Here is a 16,248-nt window from a genome sequence, read left to right as displayed (position 1 = left end):
GCAGGAAAGACAGGCTACAATGAAAGGTATGACTCATGGCTGCCTTTGATTTCTCCAGTCCTCTCACTTCCCAAAGACAAAAGAAACATGTCTATAGGCCTCAGCTCTGCAGAAAAGGATGTGCTCTGAGAATTAGTTACTCAACAAGTTGTCATCCCTATCTGAGGCTACAGAATGGCGCTTTCAGACCCACAGAATGTTCTTGTATGGCTTGTGAATCCATACCTCAGAGCCCATAATAGACTCTGTTGCGTACAAGAACCTAATACACACTAAAATAAGCAACACCAAACACTAGGGGATAAAAAGTTATTCATTAAATTAAGTTAGGTTAATTTCATAGGGATTTGGAAATTCATTTAACATTATGCCCCAGAATAGACTCCAGATGCTTGAGGGAGTTAAATCGTTTTAAATATGTGAAATTAGAGAGGAACTGGCTAAAAATAAATTTGAGTATTTACCTCAACTTCTAAGAGAGGCGAGCTTCTTCAAAATGGAATCAATAGAAGAAATTTCAGTGAAAAAGAGCATTAGGCTATTTCACTGAAAATTAAAATCAGCAAAACCCAACAAACCTAAAATTTAAAATCATAAAAAACTGTAATGTGTTAGGTACATATCAAGTGTCAGGTGTGGTACACTTCCATGCCCTCCCATTTCATCTTTGAGGCAGCCCCAGGAGGAGGTACGGTGACCCTATTGCACTGGTGAGGGAGAGGGGGGTGTGTGCCTCCCAGAGCCAGGGTTCCCCTGAGTCAGTCGGACACCAAACCCTAGTCCATCCCATGTGAACAGAACAGACAGGAACTAGGGAGAGACGCATTTAACATTTGTGAAAGCTTATTCCAATAAATTAGAGAATCACCAAGATATTCTAATCATAAAGGGTCCACACATGACAGTTCCTGTAGCACAGGTGCCATAAGTAGCTGGACACAGGGGCCTTCCTGAGAGCCCCTAACCCAACATGCCTGGAGAGGGGTCTCTGGGAGATCTGACCACTCTTAGGGCCACAGAACTCAAAAGGGAGCTGAGAGAGGCTCAGGAGACACCCCAAAAGGCCACAGTGCCCCCTGAGATGAGGCCTGGCCCCTGGGAAGGCAAGACAGTGTCTGGCAGACACCACCTGGGTGACCTAAGTGAAGCATGTGGGTCCATCTTCAAAATAAGAGCTGTTGGGAGGGTTAAAGGAAGCCACGGATGACAAGTGCCCAGCACCTGGTAGGTATTCCAGGGTTCTGTCCTGGTTCCCAACCCTCCTGGCACCTCCTTTGTGTGGGGCTGGAGGAAACCAAGGCGTGCATGCAAGGAGCTTGTGACAAAGTTGTTGAAGCAGTGATGGAGGAAATGGGACAGGGGTGTGACCTAGTGATCAGGAAGCTGCGTCTATTTCTAGGCTGCAGGTGCGAAGAGGGTGGTGGGGTGGGGGTGCTGTGTAGCAATGAGAAGGCCATCAGCACCCTGGCTGGAGGCAACAGCCCATGCACGCACACCTGCACCCACCTTCTAGTCTGATGCAGGGGTCTCCCTTGGCTACTCTAACTGGAACCTGGCCAGCAAGGGAGCAGGGGTATATATGGCTTCCAGGCTTCTAGCCCCAGCAGTGTGTGGTAGGCAAATAACGACTCCTCTAAAGATATCTACATCCTAATCCCAGAACCTGTGGATAGGCTGAGTCACACTGCAAGAGGGAATGAAGGCTGCAGATAGAATGAAGGTTTCTAACCACCTGACTTTAAAGTAGGGAGATTATGCTGGATTATCTGCATGAATCCAATATCCGTGACAGTGGACGAGGAAATCAGAAGAGAACCATCAGAGAGCAACACGAGGACTCATCCAACACTATCAGCCTTGAGGATGGAGGAAGGGGGATGAGCAAGTGCCTACAGAAGCTGCAAACAGTGAGGCTCCCATTCTCCCCTGCAGCCTCCAGGGAGGGATGCACGTTGATTTGAGCCCAGTGAGAAGCGTGCTGGATTTCTACTCTACAGAACTGTAAGCTAGTCACTTTGTGTTGTTCCCAGCCACTACCTCTGTGGTAGGGTTAGGGTTAGAGTTAGGGTTTGGGTTATCACAGCAGCCACAGAAAAGAGGGGTCACCAAAAGAGAGGCTGCCTGCCATGGGAAAGCCATGGACCCAGGATCCTGCATTACTGGAGCCAGGTCTCTCTGTTCTAGGGGCCTGGAGACACAGAGAGGTGGTAGCATTATCGCTGCTTTATAAATTAAGAAACCAAAGGACAGAGAGGTCAAAACACCTGCCTCAAGCTACACGGCACTCTGCGGCGGTTCTGGGATTCGAGCCCAGGCAGCCTGACTGTGGGAGTGTATTCTCATCCACTCCCTGTCACTGCCAACTGCACGATAATTTGGGTGTTATGTAACTTATATAGCAAAATACTAGAAACAATCTCATTGTCTAGCACTAGGATTAAGTGTTAATAAATCATCTTAAGGCATCAACTCATTGGGTTTTCTGAAGGCTTTCAAAATAAATATGAGCACCATGGGAAAGTATTGACAAACAACGTGAAATGAAAACAGCAGGATGCAGAATCATGCTTACCTTACACTTACATGATGACAATATGCCAAGGCCTGAAGCAGGATCATGAAGAAACAAAGACATCTATGAGGGCAGTAGGAGCAAGCGGCCCGCGCGTCCTTTGATCCCCTGCAAATGAAGGTGGCACCGTAGTTAGCAGCATGGGATGCTCAGAGAACAGAGGGAATTTGTTGCCGGACGGATGGACCGGCTCCGCCAGACACCACCTACATTCTGTAAGTTATCAGAGCCGCTGGGTGTCATGTACCATGGGAGCCATAACACCTCCAGGTTCACAGAGTTGCAGTAAGCGTCAAATGACACCATGTTTGCAAAGATGTGGTGGGTCTATAAACCTTAGCTCCCCCTGTGTCTCCCTGGCTTTTAAGGTTTTGTTGTTGTTGTTGTTAACATTGTTACATTTTTAAAAACTAGTCCTCCAAGGTTTAGTTTGGAGGATTTCTGAGGCTAACTCAGGAACAGTGATGAAGGGGTCTCAACGGTCATGATGCCCATGGACCTGTCTTCAGTTCTATTGAGGAGAAGAGGCTGCAGGTGTTTAAAACGTACAACTCTGATGCATTTGACACAGTGCGCTCCTGAGGCCATTGCCATGGTCTCAATAACAAATGCCCATCATCCTGATAGTGTCCTGGGCCCTTGTCACCCCCCTTTTCGCCCCCTGCCTGATTCCCAGGCAACCCTCATCTGCTTTCAGCCAAACCGGTGGCTTCTAATCAGCAGTGTTCATTTGTCGTCAGGGATGGTCACTGTCAGAGTTTCTATCTTTTTTTTGTAATGAAATAGGAATGAAATCATGTCATTAAGCACTGATGAGACAAGGCAATTTAGCTACCAGTGGGTTGCATATTCATAGCTGAGCCCTAATTAAATAACTGTCAGAACAACTCCTTTTCACTATCTCCTCGGGTGTGATGTGTATGCAGATAACCAGCAGATGGGTGAGCAGCTCACAACTCTCCCAGCTGTCCCTTGACAGGTATTAGACATCCAGGTGGAGCCTGTCTGCGTTTATTCATGACCCCAACACTGGGTAGTGCCATCCCTGCTGGCGGGCGCAGGCACTCTGATTTCCACCTCTCTCCTTCTTCTTCCCTGGCCTTTCCTTCCTCCTTCTGCTGCAACTCCCCCGCCGTGGAACATTGGAGAGCCCTCATGCATTCAGCATCTCTCGCTCTATTTAAATGCGGATGGGAAAGAGCAGCTCTCTTTTTGGCCTATTCTGTGCTAGTCTGACCCTTCTAAGATCAGAGACGGTCCCACTCCAGGGGGCTTGAGGCCATGTCTCTGGGTATTGTTGCTGTGGCTGGAGCAATGTGCAGAGAGTCCTTTCCAGGACATTTCTCCCACCATCCCACAGTTGATCTGCAGCCGGGTGGGGTGAGAGGTAGGGGTGCATGCGGACTCTGACCCTGGTTTTGAGCCTCACATTAATCCTAACTACGCCTCTTTCTTCCTTCTTCCTCAGAAACCCACGTGGTCTCTAAAACAGGTCTTACTCCATTTTTTAAACCAACAACTATGAAGTCCCAGAAAGGTTATGCACATGGCCAATGACACAGCTATTAAGATCCGACATCGGCTGACTCTCATTCCCAGGTTTTCCAAAAGCCAAAATGCCCCAGTAACAGCTGACACTTACATGCCATTTATTTTGTGGGCCCCTCTTGAGTTTCATGAAACCCAAGGAGCGACTAGACGATCCCAGGGGGGCTACTGGATTCTTGTCTCTTGTAGAAGCACAGAAGACAGTTACCTCTTCTGTCCCTCTGACGTGGATGTTCTTGAACTGGGCCTGGATCCAGGTAACTGGAGATGTTGCTATGTGTTGAGAACACATTACTTTCAATGGCAAAAACCACAATTACTTTTGCATCAACCTAATAAATGTTACACACTCTAAACCTTATTGTATACATTATTGTAATAAATAATTGAATTAACTTTTATAAATAATATTTAAATATATTAACAATATTAATATCTACTGTTAATATCTGATACAATCGATGTTTTAAATTAATCATTAAATCTCTAATGAATAGATACTTATATTTGCTGAGCAATAACTTGATCATTGGTGAAGCTGGTGGTGGGTACATGAGAGCCTATTTTACTATTCTCCCAATGTTTAAATGTATTTGAAATTTTCCGGAGTAGGGGGTTGAGAAAAAATTAATATGACAAGCCTTTCTTCCTTCCCCAAGGATACATAAAAGTCTTAGAGCTTGTGGCTGCACCGTCTTTTCTCCCTGGTGTGTTGTAGAGGGACTTGGAGGCCCCGGACAGATGTCCAGATGGTGGGTTCAAGTTCTGCTTAGTGTTCACACCCACACACATATTCACTCACTCCACTTCTATGGTGAAGTTCGACTTGTTGGTTTCCGTTTTTAGGCCCTACATTTTTCTTATTTGGTCGGCTTAGAGGGACAGAGAAGGAAAGAGCATTTCTCATCCCGGAAGCTTGAGGGAGGTGAGGAGCCTTATTCAGCCCACCTCGTCTGGGAAGCCTTCTGGGAGGACATGAAATCTGAGGAGGGCTTTGAGCCGTTTTCTGCGAAGACAGGAGGCTGTTCCCAGAATCCGTAGGCAGAGTCTGTGCAGGCACAGATGCTGCGGCAGAAGGAGGAGGCCAAGGGGACACAGGCCTGAGCCCCACTCTTTGCTGCGTGAGACTATGGCAGATGCATCCATTCACATACCATCCACCCAAGCCAATGCCAGATGCTGGGACACAGGGAAAACCAAGGGCTTGATCCTGTGCTCACAGACTCCAGAGCTCTGGGGCAGGCAGCATCATAAACAGCTAGACTAGTGTGATGGCGTTAGGAGAGCAGGAAGCTGGGCGAGGTGTGTGAGGACTGCGGGAGGCAGGCCACGCTCCGGAGGGGCAGGCATCCTGAGAGACCAGAGAGGGTGAGACCAAGGGTCAGGGGTGGTGGGAGGGTGGATTCCAGGAAGAGGGTGAAGAAGAAATGAAAGATTGGAGGTGAGAGAGCTCAGTGTGTTTCGGCTTCAGTTCGACTGCAGTCTGGAGTAGCGGTGGGCGGGGTGGGTAAAAGAATCAAGAGATGAGGCTAGACAGTTACAGGGGCTCATCGTAGTATAGCCCATTTGAGAACACAAGCATACACTCTGTTTTTATCCCGGCAGCATAGAGGAAAAATAATGGAAGGGGCTAGATTGGAGGCCAGTTGGGCAACTGTTGTAGAATGAAGATGGAGAAGAGGCCATGGCCCCAGAAAGCATGGGCAGTCACAGTGTGCACAGGCATCGTGGAAGCCCTGGAGGTGGCTGACAGCTCCCACTCTGGGACAACTCTGACGGCATCAGCTGGGTACTGAGAGGTATCATGCTGAATCCTGCTCTCAAGAAAGTCACAATAGCAAAGACAGGGAATCAACAACCCAAATGGCTGTCAAGAGTAGACTGGATAAGGAGAACGTGGTACATATACACGATAGAATACTACGCAGCCATCAAAGAATAAGATCTTGTCCTTTGCAGGAACATGGATGGAGCTGGAGGCCATTATCCTTAGCAAACTAACACAGGAACAGAAAACCAAACACTGCATGTTCTCGCTTATAAATGGGAGCTAAATGGTGAGAACACACGGACACATAGTGTGGAACGACACACACCGGAGGGCGGAGGGTGGGGAGGGAGAGGATCAGGAAAAATAACTAATGGGTACCAGCCTTAGTACCTAGGTGATGAAATCAGCTGTACAACAACCCCCCATAACCCGAGTTTACCTATGTAACAAACCTGCACATGTACCCCTGAACTTAAAAGTTTAAAAAGTGAGAAAGTCACAGCTGGGTGATAAAGCTTCACTGGCATTGCAGGACAGTTCTCCTGGGCCTTGTACTAACCCGGTTCTCCCCCTCTCTCACTTGCAGTGCCGGAGAATAACTAGAACGTCCTGGAGCGCAACATGTTCTGGTTAGATAACGGGGGACTAACCAGAACGGTCTGGCTCTGCCCCAGTTGCCCCTAGAGACAGGAAATTCTTCAACACTTTAGCCCGGCAAGTCATGTTCCCCAGGGTATAAAACCCAGGGCCAGCTTCGACCACTTGAAGACACAACTCTATCCACCCAGGCAGCTTTCCCGAGCCTCAGGGGAGCAGCTCCTCATGAATCCCAGGCGTCTGTTGTCTTTTGCTGCCTATCTATAACCAAAAAATCCACTTCGTGTAACTTGCTGTGTGTGTGTGAGTTTCTGTCTCACAAAACTCAGACAAGTTGGTAACCAGTACACAGTGACCCTCCTTCACAGAGGTTAAAGGGAGAAGGTTCATCAGTGATGATTCTGAAAACTAATGGTTCCGAGAGAAGTTAGAGGCTAGGACCACCAAGAACTTACGGCAGGCCAGACATGGTGGGTGGCTCATGCCTGTAATCCCAGCACTTTGGGAGGCCGAGGCAGGCAGATCATCTGAGGTTAGGAGCTCAAGACGAGCCTGGCCAACATGGTGAAACCCCGCCTCTACTAAAAATACAAAAATTAGCCAGGTATGGCGATGCGAGCCTGTAATACCAGCCACTTGGCAGGCTGAGGTGGAAGAATTACTTGAACCAGAGAGGCGGAGGTTGCAGTGAGCCAAGATTGCACCACTACTCTCCAGCCTGGGCAACAGAGCAGGACTCCGTCTCAAACAAAACAAAACAAAACAAAACAAAACAAAACAAAACAAAAAGAGAGAGAAAGAGAAACCTTCCACATGCTGCTAGGGGGTTAGGGGGTGTTAGAGGCTCCCCAGCTGTGCTCCCTGCAAAACCCCACCTTGCCCACTTTTCACACTGTGTTACCATCTTGTATTCGCTGATCTGTCTGTGCCCTCTGCTAGCTGGGCTCGCCGGAGGGCAGGGAGAGTGGCTGAATCTCTGTCATCCAGCATAGCCCTGGGCATAGCGCATGTTTGTTTAGCCTAACTCTCTTCTGGTTGCTCACCCCAAAGAGCTCACGTGGGTCATTCTACCCATGCTGAGACTGAGAGAGACGACTGTAGGTGCAGGTCATATTTCAAGTATGAATAAATGTTTCTTCATTGGCTACCTAGAGTCTAGTCCTGCACTCAAACCTTGAGTGCTTCATTGTTTCAAATTTCTTCTAGGATTAAGCTGGTTCATTAAATATGGTATTATGATCCCAGGACACAGCAAACCATGAACATGAAATGACCACTGAGAAGCTCATGACTTCATCAATCTATCAGACACCCTCCCACCTCCGGGCCTTTGCCTGTGCAGTCCCTTTTGCCAGAACAGCCTTCCGCCCCCAGCCCCTGTGGGTGGCTGGAACATTCTTCCTCACTGATATAGTTTGGTTTGTTTGTTTGTTTGTTTGTTTGCTTGTTTATTTTTGGTTTTGGTTTTGGTTTTTGAGACAGAGTCTTGCTCTGTTGCCCAGGCTGGAGTGCAATGACAGGATCTTGGCTCACTGCAACCTCCGCCTCCCAGGTTCAAGTGATCCTCCTATCTCAGCCTCCCAAGTAGCTGGAATTACAGGTGCATGCCACCACGCCAGGCTAATTTTGTATTTTTAGTAGAGACAGGGTTTCACCTTGTTGGCCAGGATGAACTCAAACTCCTGATCTCAGGTGATCCGCCTGTCTCGGCCTCCCAAAGTGCTGGGATTACAGTCGTGAGCCACTGCGCCCGGCCAGTAATTAATAGAGTGTGGATGTATGTCCTTGTTCGAATCTCATGTTGAAATGTCATCTCCAGTGTTGGAGGTGGGGCCTAGTGGGAGGTGACTGGATCATGGGGCCAGATTTCTCACAGATGGTTTAGGACCATCCCCCTTGGTACTTCCTTGTGGTAGGGATTCAGTTCTTGGGAGCTCTGGTCATTTAAAAGTGTGTGGCTCCTCCCCTCCTCATTCTCTCCCTCCTGCCATCCTGTGAACTGCCTGCTCCTGCTTCACCTTCCACCATGAGTAAAAGCTCCCTGAGGCCTCCCCAGAAGCAAATGCCACCACGCTTCCTGCACAGCCTGCAGAACCAGGAGCCAATTACACCTTTCTTATGAATTACCCCTGTCTCAGGTATTTCTTTATAGCAATGTGAACGAGAATGGCCTCACAGACTCATCTTCCAGATGAAACATCTCTGACCCCAAGGCAGCCTCAGATGCTCCTCCACCTTTGCTCCCTACTGTGGGTCATGGGCCACCAGGCTTGAGAGTGTGGTCTTCCTATCAGACCACCTGGATTCAAAGCATGGCTCTGCTGCTTCCTACCTGTGTGACCTTGGGCAGGCTACACAACCTCTCTGTGCCTTCATTTTCTTCTATACCAAATGGGCATAATACTAAAACTGATTTCATAGGATTCTTGAGAGGAGTTCACGATAGGACACGTGTAAAGCACCTGGAATGATGCCTAGGAAACATAGTGTTCAGTGAACGTCAACTGTGATCACTTATACACACCACTGCACTGTAGGCTCCTAGAGGGCAGAAATTCCATATTATCACTGAATACTTTCCAAGGAGAGTGCTGAATGATTACATAAGAGAAAGAGAAGGAAGGGAACAGACAGGAATTATCAAATTATGCATCTCGCATCTCAGATATATAATTGTGCCTAAATCAATAAGGCAATTTCACTACCTTAAATGTAGAATAAATGTCAGAAACAATAACAGGCATTGGCCTTGACCTTGATTGAGCCTACTGAGGAGTCACGATCACGGTCACCGTCTGTTGTGGGACACTTGGGACTGGAACCAGAGTGTGAATCCGTCACTGGTGAGCAGAAAAAGCCTGGTGGGTGGAAAGCATGTGGGTCTCATAGATGGTGCTTTGGGTTCCTGCTCCATTACTTACGAATTAAGTCGACTGGGGCAAGTTCCAGAAACTCTCTCAGCCTCAGTTTCCTCCCAGGGATGATCCACTTACTCCTGTGGATCAAAAGAACTATACTGATTCCCATAAGTAAAGTGTCTAGGTATTCAGGAAGAAATGAGGTGCTCAATAAATGCTCCCCCTCCAAACAGCTCCAAAATCTCTATTTACTCTTCAAAATTGGAAAATTTTTAAAAATTCATGAAGCCTAACAGGTGTGCTCTGAAACAATCCTCAGTTCCCAGACATCAGTGCAAGGTGCAAGTGCTCAGGTGACAGCTGATGACCTGTGGCCAACCCCACTCCAAACCCCAGGAACCTGTGACAAATGGCACTTGGAAGGTGACTGTGAGGTGCTCATTGCACATCCAAAAGGAGGCTTCAGGACCAGGAATGGAAGATCGCTGTACCCCACCTCAAATGCAGAGCAGGGTGCATGGCTGTGGTAAACTGATTATCAGTGCCGGAACTGAAAAGTAAGAGAATTTACCCAAGTTCGGTTTGTTTTCCCCTACCTGAAAATAAATTAGTCTCCATGGAGCAAACATCTCATAAATTAAACATGTGGAATTTTCCTTCTCTTCAGTTCAAAGATTTAGCGACTGTCTTATTAACAAGGGAGCTCAAAATGATTTTTAAAATAATCAAATAGAAGTCTAAATTATTGCTTTACATTATTTTTTCCAAGTGTTGGAGGATACCAGATGGCTTGTAGGAATAAGGGATTCTGCAACCACCCTTTTATTCTTGTAAAAAAAAAAAAAAACGTGAATTATGAGTGTCCATGAATATTCTGGCTCACGAACTCAAGCCTTCTAACAGTAATTACTGGCAAAGGGATAGAAAAATCAATGGAACAGAACAGAGAACCCAGAAGCAGATCTATAGATTACAAACTTAGCATATGACAAAGATAATATTCCAAATCAGTAGGAAAAAGACAGACTAATCAACAAATGGTATTGTTACAATGGGCAATCCATTTAGAAAAAAATGAAGATGGCTCCCTACCTCCCAGGTAAATTCTGGGTGCTTTAAATATCTAAACATATGTCTTTAAACATGGTGAAAAAGACTGTGGTCTTTAAAAGTAAAGGAAGCCAAAGTAGCCATTAGGGGTTCAAAATGAGACCTCTCCGATGTCCAAGCCTATGTCTCCCTAATGTTCTGAAGGGGATTTTTTTCCATGGGCTTTCATATATTTTGATGACAAAGTACAACACTTCGGTTCTTACACCAATGCCCCTTCTCACCACCGCCCCCCACTCTAAGCCAAATAGCAAGATGGAAGAGCGAAAATAGAAATTACTAAGACCTTTGGTGAGAAACCAAGCTCCAGCCCCCACTTTCCTATATAGTCAATTTCAGTGCTTCTTAGGAACTTTTCAAATCCTTTTGGATGAGAGGAAGTAGGAGGAAGAAAAATAAGGTTGTACCAAAATGAGAAAACATCTAAGATGTGCCTGCTAGATTGAGGCTTATGCTAAATGCTACTTAAAGAGAAATAACGGAAACCAGGTAAATGACAAAGGCTTCTAGGAGGGACGATGGCATTTCAGGAAGATGAGGGGGAAATGAAGCAAGCACAGATGAAAGGAAGCTTTGCAGAGAGACAGAAGGTGGAGAGGGAAGGAAGGAAGCCGTGTGTGTTTTTTTCATCTCAGAGAGAGAAAAAAAATAATCAACACCTAAAAACATACCCAACAGATAAAGACTCAGAATAGAACAAGAAAGATGAGCTTCAAAAGGAAATTTGTTTGTATGAATGAACAAGCGTTTAATGGGCTTCAGTGCTTCAGATTTGCCCATTGAGCCTTTATGCCTCTCCACAGCTCTGCAATGCTGCCCTCATTCTTATTCTTATTTATTTATTTATTTATTTTTATTTTTTTGACACAAGGTCTCACCCTGTTGCCCAGGCTGGAATGCAGTGATGCAATCTTGGCTCACTGCAGCCTCAACCTCCCAGGCTCAAGTGATTCTCCCACCTCAGCCTCCTGAGTGGCTGGAACTACAGGCGCACACCACTGAGTCTGGCTAAGTTTTGCATTTTTTGTAGAGAAATCGTCTTACTATATTGTTCAGGCTGGTCTCGAACTCCTGAGCTCAAGCATTCTCCCACCTCAGACTCCCAAAGTGCTGGGATTGCAGGTGTGAGCCACCGCACCCTTATTCTTTACAGAAGGAGAGAAAAAGCCTCTGAAAGGTTAGGAGAGCCGCTCAAGGTCACACATTTACTAACCAAAGTTGCTGGGACATGGACCCGAGCTTCTGACTTCATAGATGGGACCATTGCTATCACTTTACAGCTGCAGAGTTTAAAAATTAAAAGTGAGGAAAAAGGCGAAGTCAGGAATTGGCGAGTAGAACTAAATAATGTGGTTCCCTCGGAAGAGCAAGAGGGACTCCAGGGATCTGTAGCCCTCCATGAAGGAAAAACCGAAACCTAATTCTGGGAATTCAGTACTTCAAAGCAAATATTACGTATTTGCTGGCATGGTTTCTATTTTTAAAGGCAAACTTTTATGCCAGAAAACTTGTAATTAAAGCCCTTACAAGCAGTATCCATGACTGTATTCCAGTTGCCCAGGGAAATGCCCACCTCCCAGCTCAGCCCAGGCAGCAGGCTCTGAGGGGCTCTCCCACCCAGAGCCATGGCGACAAGATTTCAACGAAGATATTTTTAAGGGATTTTAAAGTGGCATTCCCAAGACCAAATGCTGCTGCTTTTTAACCGTGCTGTCCCAAATCCATCTTCAGAAGGCAAGGAGACCCTGCAGAAACAGCTCACTCATGAGCACTGGAGGGCCAGGGGTTTGTCTGATTCAGCCCAGTTCTCTGTCTACACTGCAGGCACCCTGTGGTTTCAGACCAAACAGCAAGGGCTTGAGTGGAGAGCAGTTTTCAAAATCAGAGAAAAGTTCAGATGACTGAATTTTAAGCTGAGCCCAAAGATCAACACAATTCTTTTCTGTCGGGATCAGACCCCACCTTCTAAGCAAGGTTCTGCTCAAGGAATCCTGCAGGTCTCTGGATGGAGCAGCTGGGGAATACTGGGAAGAACACTGGATTTGGAGTCAGACTAACTGGCTCAGCCAATCCAACCTCCGATTGGCTAGCACCATGCTCTCATACGTGAATATCTTCCTGTCTGAGACTCAGTGTCTTTCCTGGTAAAATAATGCAATTTATAAATTACCCTGAAACTGCATAATTTATAAAAAAAATGAATTTATTTCTCCCAGCTGGGATAGAGAGAGATATGAAAAGCAAAAGTTACATAATAGGTGCTCAATAAGCATTAATACCTGTGGGGTAGGTGATAGAGTCTGAAGCTCTGCATTTGAATTCTCTGTTTTGCTCCTTGCCCACTGTGTGGCCCTGGCCAAGGTTCTGACCTCTCTGGACCTTAGTGCTCATCCGTGTAAGAATGGGGCCAATAGTCTCCAGCTCACGCGGCTCCTGGAGAGGTGAGAGGAGAGCATGAACAAGACCTGCATGCTGGGGTTTCCACGTCTCTGCTTTCCAGTGTGCAACATCCAACCCACCTATTGAGAAAGGAATTGACCTGGAATGGCTTACTTTTGTATTCATCTGTTCTCGCACTGCTAGTTGGCTCACAATTCCACAGGCTGCACAGGAAGCATGCTGCGGAGGCCTCAGGAAACTTACAATTATGGTGGAAGATGAAGAGGAAGCAAGCACATCTTACCATGGCAGAGCAGGGGAGACAGTGCGAAGGAGGAAGCGCTACCCTCTTTGAAACAACCAGATCTCATAAGAACTCACTCCCTGTCATGAGAATAGCAAGAGGGAAGTCCACCTCCATGATCCAGTCACCTCCCACCAGGTCCCTCCAACACTGAGGATTACAATTCAACATGAGATTTGGGTGGGGACACAGAGCCTGCTTTCCATGGCTCGCCTCTCTGGGGTAGACGAGGGAGGACCAGAGAAGTTTCCTTATGTGAGGGCCTGTGGCTTCTCTGGCCCAACCTGAATGCCTAGAAGTGCCCTCTGTGTTGCTATTGCTCTTGCTAGTGCTTGCCTGGGTTCCCATGAAGATCTTAAGGGGCTCTCTCCCCGCTCCTCCCAAAATAGTTCATATGGCTCCAGCTCAGTCTCTTTAACCCCAGGGATGGTCCTGCAAGCAGTCAGGCACCAGCCATACAGCTCAGGCCTAGACACCTTCCTCCAAGTCTGCTGAATGCACATTGGTTCAAGTAGCCTTTCCCAGTGGTGGAGATCCAGGCCACACCACCGTCTCCCCGTCATACCCTGCCATCTCTGCTTCTCTTTTCTCCTGCTCACAGCGTCAGATCAGACCAGTCAGCCAGCAACTGAACAGATGCCCCCAGAAGGCAGAATGCAGTCTCCCCTGCCTGCAGGCATCCCTGGAATTTACAAACGATTCTTGTAGAGACCCCTTCCCTTGGTTTTGGGGAGGAAAACCTGTCAGTTCTCAGAAACAGCAGGTGACTTCTTGCTGTGTGGAAAATCTCAGGGAGCATACAGTCGAGGCTTCAGGTCTGCCCAGAGCAATCCTGCTCACAGCTGTCAGCTCCTCTACCACCTGGCTCGGGAAAAGATGGAGAGGGTTGGCCAGGAAAGGCCGCAGCATGCATCTGGAGGCTACGGAGCACCGTCACATGGTGGAACCCAGTTCCCTCTCCAGCCACACAGTCTCCCTGTCTCCTTCATCCCCCAGGCTGGCTGGGCTGGGCAAGGAACCCCATCTTCAGAGGCATACCTCCTTTTTCTTCTTCCTCATGGATTTTTAACCTCTGTTCCCCAGCATTCATTTTTTCCTTCATTCATTCCACAGACATCAAGGGAGTACTTACACTGGATCAAGTCTTCTGTTGGGCCTTGGGAATATGGTGAGCAATAAATGATGCATCTGCCTTCAAGCCCAGTGGAGGAAACAGATAGATGGTAGAACAAACCAGCAAATGGCAGGCCATCACCCTCATTAGAGGGAGAAAAGGAAGATAGTAGAATTTAATCAGAATGAGCACATCAGAAATGGGACCCATTTCACCAGGTATCAAAGAGACAAGTCATCAACAACTATGCTGTTCCTCTGGGATGGCAGCCAGGCCAGCCAGGCAGGAAAGAGCCTAAAACTCTATCACTGGGGTCTGTCATTCCAAAAAAGGGCAAACCCAGAGCCGAAGGGAGACACAGACCTTCCTATCTCTGAGGTTAGACCATGGTGCCTCCAAGAAATATGAATGCGTGCCCTTGGGAAGGTGTGCTCACTTCTAGCTGACTTTATTAAGCAAGTCAGTTACCACTTTCTCTAAGGAGGAAATGGAACCAGAACTGGAACACTCACATTTCCTTCTGCCCATGGACCTAGAGCCAACCACCCCAGCCTGCCTTGCCTGAGCATCTAGGCGGAGAAGAGCTGGAGGTGAAAGAGACAGGTCAGACGTCAGGGGAGCACCTGCTGGTGAAGCATTGTCTCAAGGCAGCACAGGGTACAGTCAGGTAACCAGCACAGCAGTTTGGCAACAGGATCTACTTCTGGGGAAGCCCTCAGGAAGCAGTGGTCCTGCTTCAGCCTTGCCATGTCCTCTAGGCTTTGCCTCCTCTCCTTTGGAAAGAAGAGTGTGCCTCATCTTGTAATCCAGTGGTACTGACCTGGTACAAGCTGATGGGGCGGGGGCCAGGGTGTGCTTGGGATGGGGCTATCATCCTTGCAAACCTCAGCAGAGGACAGACTGATTGATGGAGCATGTTTCCACTGTCTTAGCCATTTTCTCTTGCTTATAACAGAATGCCTGAAATTAGGTAACTTATAAAGAAAAGTAATTTATTTCTTACAGTTCTAGAGGCTGCAAAGTCCAAGGTCAAGGGGCTGTATCTGGCAAAGGCCTTCTTGCTGGTGGGGACTCTGCAGAGTCCTGAGGCAATGCAGGGCATCACATGGTAAAGGGGCTGAGTGTCCCAACTCAGGTCTCTCTCCTCTTCTTGTAAAGCCACCAGTTGCCCTCTCATGATAACGCATTGCAAAAGAAAATAAAATCCTAAGTCCCTCAACTGATGGAAGAAACTCCCTTTCAGCCAAGGGGACTGAAAAAAAACCTTAGAAAGAACTGAGCTCCCAGCCATGACAGGACAGGAGGTTAGACCCGCCTCTTTCTCCCCGCTCCTTCACTAACCACTTTTCTTTCTTTAGGGATAAACAGAAACCAACCCTTTTGAAAGACGTGCTCTGCTGCTGATGTCAACCAACCTCCTGATACCCAGCCTCCATTCTGCAGTTTTAACACAGCACCCAACCAGCATTCCTTTTTGATAAGAGCCCACTGGCCATGGAATCGTTCCGTCCAGTCTGCAGGGCTGCACACAGAGGGTCTTCGTGTCTCCGCTTCACCTTTTGCTGTATAGGGCCTAATTATAACACATTTAAAAGTTTCTCCCTCTCCATCGCAAAGAGAACATGGGATGTGTGTAACATACATTTTGACTTACTATGCATGTACCCACTTCCCCCTTGTGAATATTCATAGCTCCTCCTATAGCCTGCTGAATAGGTACACTTAGCCCACACGTTCAGCACAAATTCCTGTCTCGTAACTTCCTCCCTAAAGGGATTGCTTTTCCTTTCAGCTGTAGGCTCCACTTTCTGCCTGCAGGTCGTGGTACCCTTCTTTAGAAATAAAACCCTCCTTTCTAAGTTTATAGATTTTGTGACCTTTTTAGTTCAAATCATGATTCCATCATTCTATGAATGGGTTAATCCATTTATGAGGGCAGAGCCTCATGATCCAAGCACCTCTCAAAGGTTCCACCTCTCAACACTGAGGATCAGG

The sequence above is a fragment of the Macaca fascicularis genome, chromosome 13 (assembly GCF_037993035.2).
Source record: "Macaca fascicularis isolate 582-1 chromosome 13, T2T-MFA8v1.1".
Lineage (NCBI taxonomy): Eukaryota > Metazoa > Chordata > Mammalia > Primates > Cercopithecidae > Macaca > Macaca fascicularis.
The sequence above is the reverse complement of the archived record's forward strand: the minus strand, read 5'-3'. Positions refer to the sequence as shown.